Source organism: Apis mellifera, linkage group LG16 (genome assembly GCF_003254395.2).
Source record: "Apis mellifera strain DH4 linkage group LG16, Amel_HAv3.1, whole genome shotgun sequence".
In the NCBI taxonomy this organism is placed as follows: Eukaryota; Metazoa; Arthropoda; class Insecta; order Hymenoptera; family Apidae; genus Apis; species Apis mellifera.
This window is the reverse complement of record NC_037653.1, coordinates 4,711,114-4,726,578: the sequence shown is the minus strand read 5'-3', so window position 1 is coordinate 4,726,578 and position 15,465 is coordinate 4,711,114. Positions and strand designations below refer to the sequence as shown.

The 15,465-nt window shown below is 31.4% G+C and overlaps 1 protein-coding gene and 1 long non-coding RNA gene across 8 annotated transcripts in view; one reads left to right on the top strand and one right to left on the bottom strand.

The window, feature by feature from the left end:
* LOC410649 (tyrosine-protein kinase Btk29A) overlaps positions 1-15,465 on the bottom strand; it is a 155,072-nt gene that overhangs the window by 82,563 nt on the left and 57,044 nt on the right. The window lies entirely within an intron of this gene.
* On the top strand, positions 3-12,324 carry LOC102655619. 5 transcript variants are annotated; one of them, XR_003306298.1, is made up of 11 exons: positions 3-89; positions 491-2,731; positions 3,215-3,418; positions 3,526-4,619; positions 4,989-5,092; positions 5,511-5,652; positions 6,553-6,714; positions 6,841-7,107; positions 7,186-7,534; positions 7,642-8,818; positions 9,524-9,782. It is a non-coding gene; the product is annotated as an uncharacterized LOC102655619 (long non-coding RNA). The 5 variants fall into 5 exon arrangements; XR_003306300.1 differs by lacking the exon at positions 3-89 and adding an exon at positions 10,516-12,324 and having other exon boundaries at positions 260-2,731; positions 9,524-10,465; XR_003306301.1 differs by lacking the exon at positions 3-89 and adding an exon at positions 11,303-12,324 and having other exon boundaries at positions 260-2,731; positions 9,524-10,600.

Below are 15,465 nucleotides of genomic sequence, written 5' to 3'. Positions count from 1 at the left end.
TAGAGGAAGGCCAACGTTTCATCTTCAAGCAAGCGAAAATCGATGCCTTCGAGTTGAATTCATTTAATGGGATTAATTCGAATCTGAAGGTGAGATGAAATTTTTTTTTTTCTTTTAAAAAGCCAATTGAAATGTTCGGTTTTATACAAGATATTCGTGGTTTCGAGGCCCAGATTTGATTAAAAATATATTGGAAAGAAGATAAAAGGAAGGATGATAAAAAAAAAAACATGAAATTTGAACAATAAAATATAATTTGTTATAATATTGAAAATATATTAAATTTTTTAATAAATAAAAATTATAGTAAGTATTAAAAAGAAACAAGAGATAGAATTATAACTTCCAAATATTACAAATAAAAAAGAATTGTACTGTGAATTCACAATTCTTCCATTCTCTATCTTCTCTCCACTTTAAAAGATCCTTCCAAGAGTTTTACATCTGACAAACCAAATATTTACTTTGTCTCAACGATTTCAATTTACAGAATGAAGAAGTCAGAACCATTGGAACTCGTAGAGCTACCAGCTTGAGATGCCAGATATTTGAAAACGTTAAAGATCCAAATGTGAGTCGCGCTTGGGTCTATTGGTAGATCGCAATAATTGGAATCGGCATTAGGATTCGACAGGCTAATAGCTCGGCCGCCGAGATACGAGCTGCAATACGGTTTATTGGCACAAGGGCGAACAGCACCGTTCATATCGAGTTTCTGCAACACCGGCGACGATATTTGTAGTCGAGTCAGCTGCGCCTCTCGAATAACTCCTGTCCCATGTGTTCCGCGCGCGAACACGCGCGCCAGCTATGCACGATGACGAACGTGCAATCATTTTAATAGAAATGATACGTGTGATCGATGATCAAGATATGACGAGTGTCGTGGGAATCGATTGGAACATTAAATGAATATTTTGAGAGAAAGAATGATTTGAAATAAGATAATTAAGATCCAAAAAAAAAAGGAAAGTAAGATCATTATGATGAGAGTTCAAAATTTTTCTAAAATTTAAACATTGTAAGTAATATTGATGTAAAGATCATTGAAAATAATCAAAGTTATTGAATAATTTTTTTTTTCTTTTTCAGGTATTTAAAGGTATTTCTTTTCATTCCCTCATCATCAAATACAATTCAATTTATTATAATTAATTTTCTCTAAAATTTAACCACTTTCAATTACATCAAGAATTCAATCATCAATTGTCCGCAAACTATTTCCATTGTCATTCTCTTTGTCGACATCTGTTCAAGAAAATCTCATATCTTGGAACGTGTTTTTCGCTAACCGCAGGTAGATTAGATATCGGTTCGTACGAGGCTGTTGAACCGTGGCTCGCTCGTTCTCCACTGTCTCTCTGCTATATTATGCAAATGCACATAGCAACGTTGCAGCCAGGCAAGTGGTTAATAATACATCTGTGAGTAATAGGCCACGCTAGTTTCCGTTTACCTGGTTGGCCAAGATTAAGGGCTTTCAGGCCGAGGACACGCTCGATAGATTCGGGCTTTCTTCGAGAGAGGAAGTCGCCAGCCATGCCCCTCCCCCCCCTCCTTGCCGCCTACGTTTGATTATGGATCATGATTGAAATCGGAGTCGAGATTGCGACTACAAATTTACAAGTGCACACCGGATAATTTGGATAACGAGGCTCAAGTTGAATTGGAATTGATATTGGTAGGAATATTCGAAGCTCTTAAGTTCGTTGTTTTCGTATGAAGTTTGATTGGGAATAATTCAATTTTATTTAAAGAAAGAAAAAAGGGAGAAAAAAATTGGAAACAAGAAAAGAATTAAATCCGCAGAGACTAGCAAGGTGTTTACGATTCTTAAAAGAGTTTATTGTTCAAAGATTTTATGGGAGAATTTATACCTGAAATTTAATGCTCCTCACTAACGAGTGATTCTAATAATGTTTCCTTTTATTACTTCCGCGCGCTATTTTTAAGTATGCGCTCAGATCTTGGATAGTAAACCACTTCCTCCGCCCCATATCTCTACTCCAATAACCGTAAATTTTGATTGTCTTTGCGTGACAGATACTTCACTAGGCTATTCTCTCACGTGGAAAATCATCCGCGTTTTGCAAGCTCGTCGCGTCCACGAGATCTAATGGTAAAATATCTGAATCATTATTTTTCTCGTGTTGAAAAATTGACATCAAAAAGGGTTAAGAAAATTCAACGAAACAGAATCTACTCTGGCTATGATTGAATATAAAATTCAAAAATAATTTTTGAAATTTTTCTACGTCAACGAAGATTGACATGTCCAAAAGATCCAAGAAAATAAAAATTTATTTTATATACATACATTTAAATTTTCTGAGAAATAATTTTTGAAATTTCCTTTATCAATCTAGGTGGCTCGAGAGTTAAAAAAGAATTCAGGAAAATATTCCATAGAGAGAGAAAAGTAAATAAGAAACTGGTTGGAATACATCAAACAAAATACAGCATCCCAGTGGCACGATATAAAATTTCCAACGTGGTCAGGATTGATGATCCGGCAATATGTCTCTCGTGAAACACGAGGCACCGTGTTTCCACGAGCTACGTTTCCAGAGTAAGTGGTCGAGATGAAAGCTGGGCAAAGGCGTCAGGTGCGATCAACCGTTTTCAATAAGTTATACCAGACCGTCCATCCCCCATCGATCCTTGAGATCATCGTGTCAGCACGAGGATCGCTTTCGATTTTTGCGTGCTGGATTTTGTAAAGATATATCTTGTAAGTTTCAAATTTTAACACTAGAATTACGAATCTATAATATGCAACTAGATATAGTAATATATCTAGGTATATGTTATAGATAACTAGGATTAAAATAAAATATTTTAAATGTCAATATATTTGTGGACAATCTTTGAAGGATCTATTTCAGAGATTAAAAAAAGAAATAAGTAAAGAGACTTATTTATTAAGTTGTAAGTATATATATAATCAACTTTTATGTTTATATTAGAATTGACTGTCCAAAAATGTCCTTTAAATATATTAACATATGTAATTATATATCTGTCTTGTTAAAAGCTAATATTAATTTTATCAAAAATATTTGCACAATTTCAATAATTGCAAAAAAAACAAAATCAATTTGATTCAATTCAATTGGTTTGATAATTCTAGTGTTAAATATAAAGTTCATATAGAATCATTCGATTGGAAATTTCTGATCTTGAGAATCTTTTTTAACGAATTTTATGATTTTAGGTTTGAATTTGCTATTGGAAATGCTTCTGAGAATTTTATCGATAGCCTTTGATGTTAAATCAGTGTGAAATTTTTAAGAATTTTTTATTAGCTTTGATATTGGGAATTTCTGAAAAATGAAAAATTTCTAAAAATTGGAAGATTCAACTTAATTTTGATACTTGAAACGTATCGAAAATATTTTCAATAATTCTAAAAATTGAGGTTTGAAATTTACGTTATCTTTTATCAATAATTTTTGAAAATCCAATCAATTGATAATCCTTTGGAATTATTTCTATTATTTTATTTTTGAATCTGTTTATTTTTAGATTTTTTCTGTGTGGAAATATTTCTAAATTATGGTAATCTTTACAAGTTAATTTTTATTATCGCGTTAATCTTATCAAAAGATTTTGAAAAATCTATGACTAGCCACGCGTGAACAAATGTCGTAAACATAGAAAACACTGTACCGATTCTATCGTCAACAGCGATAAATCAATATTTCATATCGATAACTGTAACGATACTTTGTGGATGGCCTTGCTGTAAAATTCGAAAGCAATTTAATAGCAATTAAAACAAACGAGGAATGAACGGTTGAATAATTTAACGAGTGATAAAACGTTTGTTAAGGCCAATTATCGATGTACATTAACACATACCGATGATCGTGCAACATACAAACCAGTGAATAGATTAACAGGAAGCCATTGACAACAAAGTTTCCTTTTGACAAACAATGATCTCACTTCGCTATCGCTCGAAGAAATTCAATAGATGATTTCACCTAAACGATAATATTGTAATGTGAAGCATAAGTAGAAACAATGACAATTGATAGATGGATATGAATGCTTAGAAGTTGAAATTAAGTATGAAATTAAAAGTTAAATGATACTAAGAATTTTTAGCATATAGAAGTAAAAACTATTTGAGTAATTTGACTGATTGCATGTAGACAAAAACAATATAAAGTATACTTTGACAATGGATAATTGGATATATAACTTTAGAAATTGAAGTCAAAGTTAAATATCAAAATTTTTTATATATAAATAATTTGATTATTTATAATTGAATACAATAAGTTACATTTTTTGAAAACTTGATAGATTAATATGTTAATAAAAGCCACAATAACTTTGAGATATTAAAAAAGAGTATAACTCAAAAGAAGGTTGAGAGACACTGATCTCTCAACTCTGATCCAAGAGTAAAGTCAATTTCGAAACAATATCTTCTGTTCTCAGTAGAAACCTGGCATCAAGCACGAAGACAAACCTAAATTTCACCATTGCTAACTTGAACAAACGGCAACATACGTTAATACTCTGAGGACACAAAGCGATATCAAAGTCTGAAAGCCGAGCATTGCTGTATCACAAAGTAGAATCTTCTGACTTGTCAACTACAGATTGAGGTTAGATTTACCTTTGAAGAATTTATCAAAAATAGATTCAACTTAGAAAAGAAATTAAAAAACGAAACATTGAATAGATATTTCGATTCAAAAGTTGGGATTATTGATTGATCTTGTACAATATATAAATTTTAAAAGATTCAAAGTATTCATTTTTCAAAGGAAAATTTTCATTATTTAAAAGATCAAAAATTTTGAATATTTATTTAACTATTTTTAAATTTCCTGTAATAATTTCCTTTTATGAAAAAATCCTCATATTTTTGGACACTTGTACAATAATTTTCGATTATAATAATAAAACTTTATACAAAGATTTTAAATATTAAAGACAAAAAATAATAACGTACGATCGAAATTTTTGAACAGTGCTGTACATTCCGGTTGACTTCTAAAGGACTGGCATACAATCGCTGGAAGTGGATACTGTATTCAGCCAGACGGCTGTCATCCAGCTGTACCCTGGCGATTAGGTAATATCCCCAAGCGATTGCAAACTGATCGGTTTACTGTTAGACATTAAACAAAATAGATATATTCTAGATCTGGGTGTGTTAGATACAAATGCTGGAAATACTATAATCCGAAAGTCGGTCAATAGTCATTAAGCTGTAACTCGACACCTGTGCAATGACGTTTTGAAAATCTTTTATTCATAATTTTTTTTTAAATGCAAAAATGAAATTAAAATATAAAGAACTTTTGAATATAACTTTATATATATTCAAATTTAAAGATTGCGATCTGAAAAATATCTAGGATTTCTGGAAATCACTATGAAATTCGAAATTCATTTTTACAGATTTTTTAAAAAATTATCACTATAAAAAAAATTTTCCAATCCTCGAATCAAATTTAAAATTATTTATACATTCAAAATTTTCATTGCAGCTCCAATCACAAGAAGAATCATTCTCCATCATTTTTATCAGTGAAAAATCAAAATCCCTAGAGGATTCCTAGATAAATTTTTCCAAACAAACAACTTACGATCTTTGAATCACACAACTTTTGAAGATTACTGCATGCACATGTAAATATGCAAAATTTAAAGCTCAAGAGTTATATCGTTTCACAATTTCACCCACGCCAAGGATCATTTCCAAGTACCACCCTCCATCGCCCACGCAGCAAATTAAAATCCCTAAACGAAGTTTCTACAAATCTTTCTAAACCGGAAGCGGCAACCACTGTCCAAACGTTCCATCACGTTGCACTGAAACGAGTGGTTAGTTAACCTTGACGATGAGACCTTTGATTACAGTCAAACACTACTGCCTACGTGTTCATTACAAGATTCGATTTCACGATGTTAAGATCAGAATTAACAACATCAGAATTACAAACTTTTATCCTAATGTCAAAATTTTCGAAGAGATTTCGATTTTATGATTTTTCCGCTAACTTAATTTGAGTGATATCAATACAACAAACTTTCAAGATATATAAAAGGTAAATTTAGAGATTATTAGAGAATTAATATTCTCCATATCTCGTTTATATTTTCACTTTTTATTTATACGTTATTCATACGTTATCTACATATATCATATACCTATATAAAGATACCAATATTTTTGCCACTGAAGCTGAATGCAGAAAGAGAATAAAAGAGGCTAGAAAAAAAAAAATATTCCTTTCCTCAAGATAATGCACTTTTCCAAAGTAACGAGAACGAATAAATTACACGAATGTGGAAATCAAAGAAACTGGGCCTCGAAAACGCGATTTCTTCTCGATTTTTCACCGTTTGGCCGGCCACTGGCAAAAGGTAACACACGTTCACGCGTCGATGGCCAGGTGTGCCGTGGCTCGCGGAGCTTCACCGACTGAGAAGGCTACGATGTGTTCCCTTCCTTCGTGAATCGCGTGGCCCCTTCCTTCGAACGCCTTTCTACGCCTTCATTTTCCACCGCGCCTTTTCTTCTTACAGAGGGAGGCTGTGCTAACTGTAGCGGTGCTCAAGGACTGGCGGAGATCCGTGAATCGTAACGGATCGAAGGTCTTGGCCGGAATTTATTTTTTCGTTCGATTTTACGTGAAGTATGTGAACATAGACAGCAAGTTTTACGATTTCTTTCCTTCTTTTTTATTTGTAAGTATACTTTATGATAGGAAAAAGAATTATAGAATTGCTACGATTCTTTTAACGTGAAATCTGTTGGATGTAAAAGTAAAAATATTAGATGATATTATTAATTTTTTTTTTTATTTATTACAGCTCCTATTATCGTGATTTTTATTTATAATATCATTGAACATGATTTTTCAACTAAAGATTAATACTAATTCTTTAGTTACAATTGATAATTGATTACTGGATAATTATAATATAAATAAATTGATCATCAGTAACAAAACCATTACTGATATTGTATAATAATTAAATTACAACTCAATTACTTATTTTCCATATACTGTATCTTTTATAAGGATTAATAATGGATGCAACGTGTTTAAAAATTTGCAACTCTATGCATTTCAAAAGGTAAATATAAAATATATATATTTATATTTATTTAGGCATGTTTCGACGTATTTACGTTTATTCGAGGAATATGCATAGTTTAGGGAGCGACGAACGGCAACAAACGAGCCATTTTGGGGGGTCAAAGTTATTCACGCCGGTGTGTAGCTGCGGCCAAACAGCGGTGGAGCTAAGAAGTAACAGCGGTGGAGGTTTAATCTGGCCGATGCCAGATTCGTGGTAAATCTTTGATGACTTTGCGGCGAACGGTGCTGCCACGGCCAACCTATATTTGCCTTCGTAATTCATGGAAGCGGATAATATCTCGTATTATCGCGTTAATTAGTCACTCTTTAACCCTACACATTAATTTAGGATATATATTTTATACCCTAGGAAAATGTAAATTATGGAACGTTCCGTTAATAATAATGGAAATTTGAAGAAGGTAATTTTGAATTTTATCCATAATATTTTCTCCTAGGCAACTGAATAATAATGCAAATACAAGATATAAAGTATACAGTGAAATATATAATATTAAATGTTTTTCAGAAAAGTTAAGAAAGCTAAGAAAATAGTTACAATACAAAGGATTGATATAAGATATATTTGAATAATGTGATATTTTGAATATATCAGATATATAACATTTGTACTCCTAAATAGACTTTTACTGATTCACAATACACATTTCTTATTCTTATTCTTTATATTATTAAGATAAAGCAAGGTTATATCGAATAATTAATAATGTTAACATCAAAGATTGAAAAGAAGAGGTTCAAAAGAAACGTGAAAATCAACTTTACGCTCGATCACGAAAAATATCTTCCTCAACTCGAAGCAAAAATACTAAGAATCTCTTTCTTTCTTTCCAGGAAAGTGTATTCAAGTATTCTCAAGGAATCTCGTATGATTTACGATGAGAGAGAGAGAGAGAGAGTTGCCTACGAAACGGCGAGGAAAATTATTTTCGTATCCGTCCCACTTTCAAGAACCAGTCAGCGATTTACACTCCTGATACGTCGATTCCGTGGCCCTTGTGCGACAATGTACAACATCCCTCCATACCTTAAAAATGAAAGCAACAAAAATGCATTCCGCCGAGGCGGAATGCGCGCACGTCGCACAGGAAACGGAGACACCGATTTCTCCTTTATTTCTGCTTCGTGGTGATATGTCTCGACAGAAATATCCCTTGTTCGTGAGCTTTGATATTCGTAGGTGGACGTATACGTATGTATCGTTTCGAGTATCGAGATCTTTTTCTTTGTCAAGAAGTTGTGCATCTCTTTTTTGAAGATCTTGAATTTGGTTAGGTATATATACAATTTCGAGTATATAAGATCTCTTTCTTTCGTAAGTAGTTGTACTTTCTTTTGTTGAAGATCTTGAATTTGGTTATACTTAGAATATCTATAATCTTTTTTTTTTCTTTTATGTTTGTCTCTTTTTCAGATTTTAGGTTATGTGAATATTTTAGGTATTTAAGATTTTAGGTTAAGTGAATTTCTTTCTTAAAGATTTTTTTTTCAGTTTCAGGAATTAATGTGAACATGTAACCGAACACTAATGTATTCTTATGATTACTGATATATTATTTATCTCCCTATGGATAAAATTTGGGGACAGAATAGATCCAACGTAATCCTTGCATGTTATAAAAGACAACTAAAAGGGAAGTCATTAATGAGTAATGCTTGACAAATTTATGGAGTATGCAATTATGGTATGGATATTAATAATTTTATGCAAAAAGAACAATTATAAAATATATAAATGAGACTTATAAATAAACGATATCGTCATCAATTTATCTCCAACGACGCTCGATTAAAAATTCAAACTGTCTCTCGATATTCTGAGGACGTGTCCTTCGATAAATCATTTGATTTTTAGAATTCGGTCATCAAACACATCTCAAACTGTCAAGATAAATTTCCATACATCGTCGATCTATAATTCTCCCTACTCCATATTCGTCGCGACATAGAAACAGAAAGGCCGCTTTATCATCGAGATTGAATTTTTATGTCGCGCAAATATTTCTGATATTACGTTTTTCGGATAAACTCACGCGCTATTTTTTTTCATAGTTGGTCTGTCATTATTCGATAATGCACTCTCGAACGATAGATCGATATCTGTCAGGAATAAATAAAGTTCGATATGGGTCTAGATGACGGAATTGTGTTGGATATGCCATTGTTTGAGAATTTTATCGATTTTTCATTAGTTTGTGGTCGGTTACGGTTAGAACAAGAATAGAATAATATTGAGCTGCCTTTCTGAACTTTTGTAATTTTTTTTTTTTTTTTGAGACACGTGAAATTTCAAAATTTTAAAATTTTTCTTAAGAATTAAGTAGAAATTTCATAAAGAAAAGAAAAATTGTATCAGAGATCAAACAATTTATTTTTAATTCAATTTACAGGTGTATCCGACAAAGATCAATAAATAATTCAAAGTGTGGAAGAACGAAAAGGATTCATCGATATCCCTGGCAATTGTGTCAGAATTCGACGATACACACACGTTAGCAAACAAAATGGCGACAAGCCGAACTGATTTTATTCACGACCTTTGTCGCGGAAGTACTTTAGATGCGGGTGGTGGGCCGCAGAGGAAAAATAGCGGAAAGTTTTCCATTTTAGATGGGCCACCGATAAAGGAAAGAGAGGCACGTATAATGGGACGTGTCTTCTCTACGATTCCGCCTCAAGAACGATCTGCTTGCACTTCTATCTATAATTCATCCTCAGAAATCATCCTCGTACATTCAGACTTATTTCATTATTTTTTTTCTATTTATTTCAATTTTCTTTCTACCATAATAAATGCAACAGAGAAAAGAATTAGGTACAAATAATATATGATTGATAATTTAGAGAATACAAATTTCTAGAAGAAAGATTAGAATACAAATTTCTGTATAACTGGGAGCAATGTTTTGATTATTATTGGCTTATTTGTGGGACGAACAGTAATCAGAATGGTTGATTAAGTCTTTAAATGGATTCAATTGTTATTTGATTGAGAAATATAAACAATATATAGCTACCTAATATAGTCATAATTGTGTATTCATTCTCTTTGTAGGAAGCAATGTTGTACACATCTTCAAAAAGAGGAAAGCAGAATTAAATCATTAACATAATATTAGCTGTAAAACACTTTACAGTTCTTGGCTTTCGTTATTATGAAGACACAGTTCAAAAGATAAATTCTATGGTTTAAACCATAATGCAGATAAACTGAAACTAAATCATCAAGTTATTTTAATAAGTTTGACCTCCATAACTGAACTTCTATATGCATTAATTCATAATCCATAATTTTATTGAGAGCAATTAATATGATCAATAAAAAAAAAAAGGTAAGTTCTGAAATTTTCGAAAGCTTTCATTTAACATGTTATTTTCACAGATATCGTCCCTTGTTTATCAACTTGTTGTTCAACTTTTATAAATAAAGTTTTTTCGTGTCTCCAAAAATAGCAGAGGCAATTAAGGTAAGCAAAGCTGTTAGTTCACCCTTTGTACGTATATATACGCCTTTTCTAAAATCTCTTTTTGGCGGATTATCGTCGAGCACTGTACTGCGCGCACAAAACTGTGTTATACTGAGAGAAGTTTCCCGTACAAATGCGTCGCTGGAAATTCGCCTCGTTAATAGACACATTCGCAGAAATGCGTTGTATCATTAAAGCAATTGTCTTATATTGCTAATCCTATTATCACCATACCATTCCCAATGTATGCGAAGATATTTCCAAATTGCGACGATCATCCTTATATTGCTTGAAAATTTTCGCAATAAATGAATTCTAAAATCTCGATTACAAATTTTAAAATATCATTGAAGAAGATAGAGATATGTATGAAACACTTTATCATCCTCGATTTAATGTATTAACATTCTTCTTTCGATAGAATCTAACCTCAAAATGATACTGATTTAAAAATGCATTTCATTAATTTACAAACAAAAATTGCTAAATCTTCATTAAAGAATGATCAAAAACAGTGCAAAATATAATTGAATTAACAAAATTTTTCTCAAGTTAATATCTCTAACTTCTAAAGGCACAAAATCTCAAGGACTCTTTTCAAGATTCGACATATATTTACGAAGCATTTTTTCTCAATATTTTTCTTCGACACATACTCGTTCTTTCAATACGATAACCTTATCGTGCCCAGTTTTCTTTCAGCTCTCGTGCGTTTCCACACAAAACGTCCCACGTTCGAGGGTCCATAGTCTTCGAAGAATTATTTACGAGGATGCAGTGAACGAGAACGTAATAAACATCGAAGCCGATTACGGAACAGAAGTCGAAGGCGCGCCAATGGATGACGTTTCCTAGTCGAAACAATGGAACTATTTCGTGGAAGGCTGTACCTAGGAGATTAGCGGAAAGAGGGTGTCGATGGAATTGGTCAGTCGAGTGGAACGTTTCCTGGGATGATTTTCCATGAGAATTATGGGCACGGTTTCCATGGAAATTTATAATTAATTTTTGTAAAAAAAATTAGATATTTTAGAATATTGTAATTGTGATTTTGAATCAATTTTTTTTAAATAACTTTTAATATTTTAGGATTGAACTGTATTATAATTTTAATGCTGAGATGAATTTTCACAAGAATTTTCAATATTTTGTAATATTAAAATATCCATCTATTCAATATTCACACAAAGCCAAATAATATTCCAATAGCCATACAATCTTTCCATTTCTATAAATTTCCAATATTTAAATTTTACAATAAATATATACATCCATCCATCTAGCATAGTACAATATTTCTCCAAAAATCTTAATTTCCCTATGTTTAGTTATGAAATCTTTTTACCGATCATCGGTAACCGATCAACAAGAAAGATATTTTCACTATTAAAAAGTTAGACAGAATCTTATAACTTTTTGAACGCAGGTTTTTCACGATCTTGAAACGAAAGTAAATATCATGTATATTTACGATCATAGCATGAGAAAAAAAAGAGATATATGTATATTTTATACAATAGATTGGCATATCGATATTCCGGAACGACACAGATCTACATGAACGAATTGGGAGCTGATTATTGATTCTTTTTCTCGTATATTTCACTATATTCCTTCGTCAACGATTACATACTAATATTCTGTTTGAATGTTTATTCAAATGTGATTTTTTCTAATTGGCATTCTTTATGGAGAAAGAATTTATATGCAATTATGAGAATATAAATAAGGTAAGTAATAAAAAATATATTAAGAAAAAATCCTAATAATTAATATTTTTATAATTATAAATAATTTTTTATTTTAGTCAAAATAAGTAACTTGTTGTTTAAAAAATTCTGTTTATCTATTTAAATAATATTCTTTTCTTAATTGATATTCTTTATGGGAAAAAAATTTTATACAGTCACAAGAATATATAAATAGGGTGAGTAATAAAAAAATACATTAAACGGAAGATAAATTAAAATTATAAAATAATATTCTTAAAATTGTAAAGTAACGAATTAAATTTCGTTTCAGTTAAAACTAATGAGTTATCGTTTAAAGAATTGATTTGCCGTATAAAAGAAGATGAATTATTTTCTGTCATTTTTTTCTTTTTCTCCTATTATAAAAAATTTCATGTGTATTCCTTTCTTCTCTAAACAAGCTTGACGTATGTATACATTCCTTCGTATAATTTTTCAATTAGAAATATTGCCTTTCTATTAATGGTGTGCCATGATCCTCAGCTCGTTAAAATCGGCAATTAAAATCCGAATCGTCGAAAATGAGAGAAGCGAAAAGAAACTCGATTTTCCTCGAATCGAAGGAAGGCAGAAAATTTAAACCAATTCAACGATCCTCCAATTTTTAAGAGAAGGAATAAATTACTTTCCTTTCCTCGTCAAATTGCCACGATCATTTCGGATTACAGCGATTAATCGATGTTGGCGCGTATCCGCGGCTCGATGCAGTCGCGAAGGTCTGATCGTCGTTTCCTGAAAACGCTGCCTAATGCTGACGATTAATCACCGATAATGGAGCGAACCAACTAATTGCTCACAGCGCCACCCTCTATTTCTCTTTGCGTTCGATCGTTAGTGCACGTAAAAAGAAGAAATTAGTCAAATCTCGCCTTCAAGTTCGGTAAGTCTGAGATTATCGAATCGTGTTCATTATTTTTCTTCACAATTAGATCCAATTTCCTTGTATATAATTTTCTCGATATTTTTTTTTATTCTTCGATCATGTTAGGAAGATAATTTATGATCGAATAAAAATTTGGAGGTTAATGTACATTATATCATCAAATGTAACACAACAGAATTTGTGTATTGGAATTCGAACATGTTGATTATCTAGAAAATAAATTGAATTTGTGAAGACGTGTGCAAATCTCGACAAAAATTCTGAAAAATTGGAATTTATAGGTGATGGAAATAAATCAGTTAAGTGGAAGTTAGCTACTGTTATTCTTTAATCCTTTCGAAACTAATAGGATCATGCATTCTGAATAACTTTTGCAAATTTAATAGGATTGTTAAAATTTTCCTAATACGATACAAAGTATATTAGGCCATAATTTAATTATAAATAGGATTACAATGGAATAACATATAGCATCATATTTAGTTATAGTCTAGGATTACACTTGTATAACTTGTTCATAGAAATAATCAGAAGAAAAATTTTAGACCAAAAATTGTCTATTTTTGAATTGCTGTAATTTTATGAAGAAATATTGCATAACAATCTATCTCAGCTTTATTTTAACAATGAATTTATAAAGAAAAATGACATTTAAAAAGTGGATTCATAATGGATTGAAAAAACTCCTTATCAAAAATATCTAAAGTTCGACCAGCACACTATCAAAATTCTGATCTTAATGAGCAATTAACAATTTCGTTAAGCACAGTTGCACGACTAATTCCAACAACGTAACAAGCTCACTCGATGTCCCTTAATACCTCCAATTCATCGTTCGAATGGCGAATTGCCAAGGGATGCTGTTCCACCAACATCTCCGATCTTCCGGATCGTTATATCACGCTCGAAGCTTATTTTCGCTATTTCATTTGGGATAAAAAGTGTATGGAGAATGAAATTACGTTGGAATGAAATCATAAGATCGCGATGGTGAATTTTTGAAACGAAGGAGATTCAATGGGAGAATCATTGTGTTGAGAAAATATTTGAGGATGTTTTCTAATTAAAAGCTTCGACTTCACAGTTCTCTCTTCTTTATTGATCAAATATTTGCGAATGGAACGTTGGCGTCTGATAACTTCTGACTAATAACTTGCTTAATCGTGACGAAAATCGAACGAAATAGAATTTCGAGTGGATTGTAAATTAAAAAATTTTTCTTAATCCTTACTTATATTCGATATTTAAAAATTTTTCTTTGAAAAAGATCGATTAAGATGTTGTTCGTATATTTGATCAATTTTAAAATGGAAAGATATGATAATTAAAGAAGAATCAATTTCTGTATCTGATTATTGAAGTTTACAAAGAATGGATCACTGATTAGTTTGACTTTTGATATTTGTCAATTATATAACAAATTAATAAGCGAAACATGTTCTTTTTGCTTACCAAATTCCAAGGAAATTAAGTTCTTATTGACGAGTACTCACCTGGAACAAAAAAAAAGAGAGAGAAATATAAGTGAAATGAATTGGACAAAAATTCTTAATAAATTATTTCAAGTTGATTAATAAAAACATGCATGATTAATTTCGAATGAAAATTAAAATTCAACACGAAAATGTGAAACATCAAAATCACATTACGGTTCTAACTACGTGCACCCATCATAGATGGCATTCTCGGCAATTCATTATTCCATCCTCCATATTGAAAACATCTCGTTCCTCTATTTTCTCATCATCTTTTTCAAAATGCATTTCAGGTATCTAAAATTCCACGATATTTTCCATTTTCCAAATAAAATATATAAAAAAAATATATATTTTTAATTGGAAAACTATGTATAGAGATGATAAAAATAATACAAATCTCACAAAATTTTCACATATGTTTCAGCTCTTTGATCAAGGAGGAAGATATTATCACGTGATGCATGCACGATACACGATATTTGCAATTTCTGATAATCCAATGGCACGTGAAAAATATTGTATGGATGGAAAAAAAATGGAATTAGGAGTCGGCGAATTTGCATGCTATCGGGGAGAGGGAGTGGAGGAAAAAGACAATGTTAAAAATACGGAATTCTTGTGCCGTGGGACATTCAGTTCACGAATTCTTTTTTTTTTTTCTTTCTTTCTTTTTTATTCGTATTTCGTTGAATGTTGCTGCTGTTTGTGCAGCTGGAAAACAGAACCTCCTCGACTGAGTGGCACTAAAAAAAA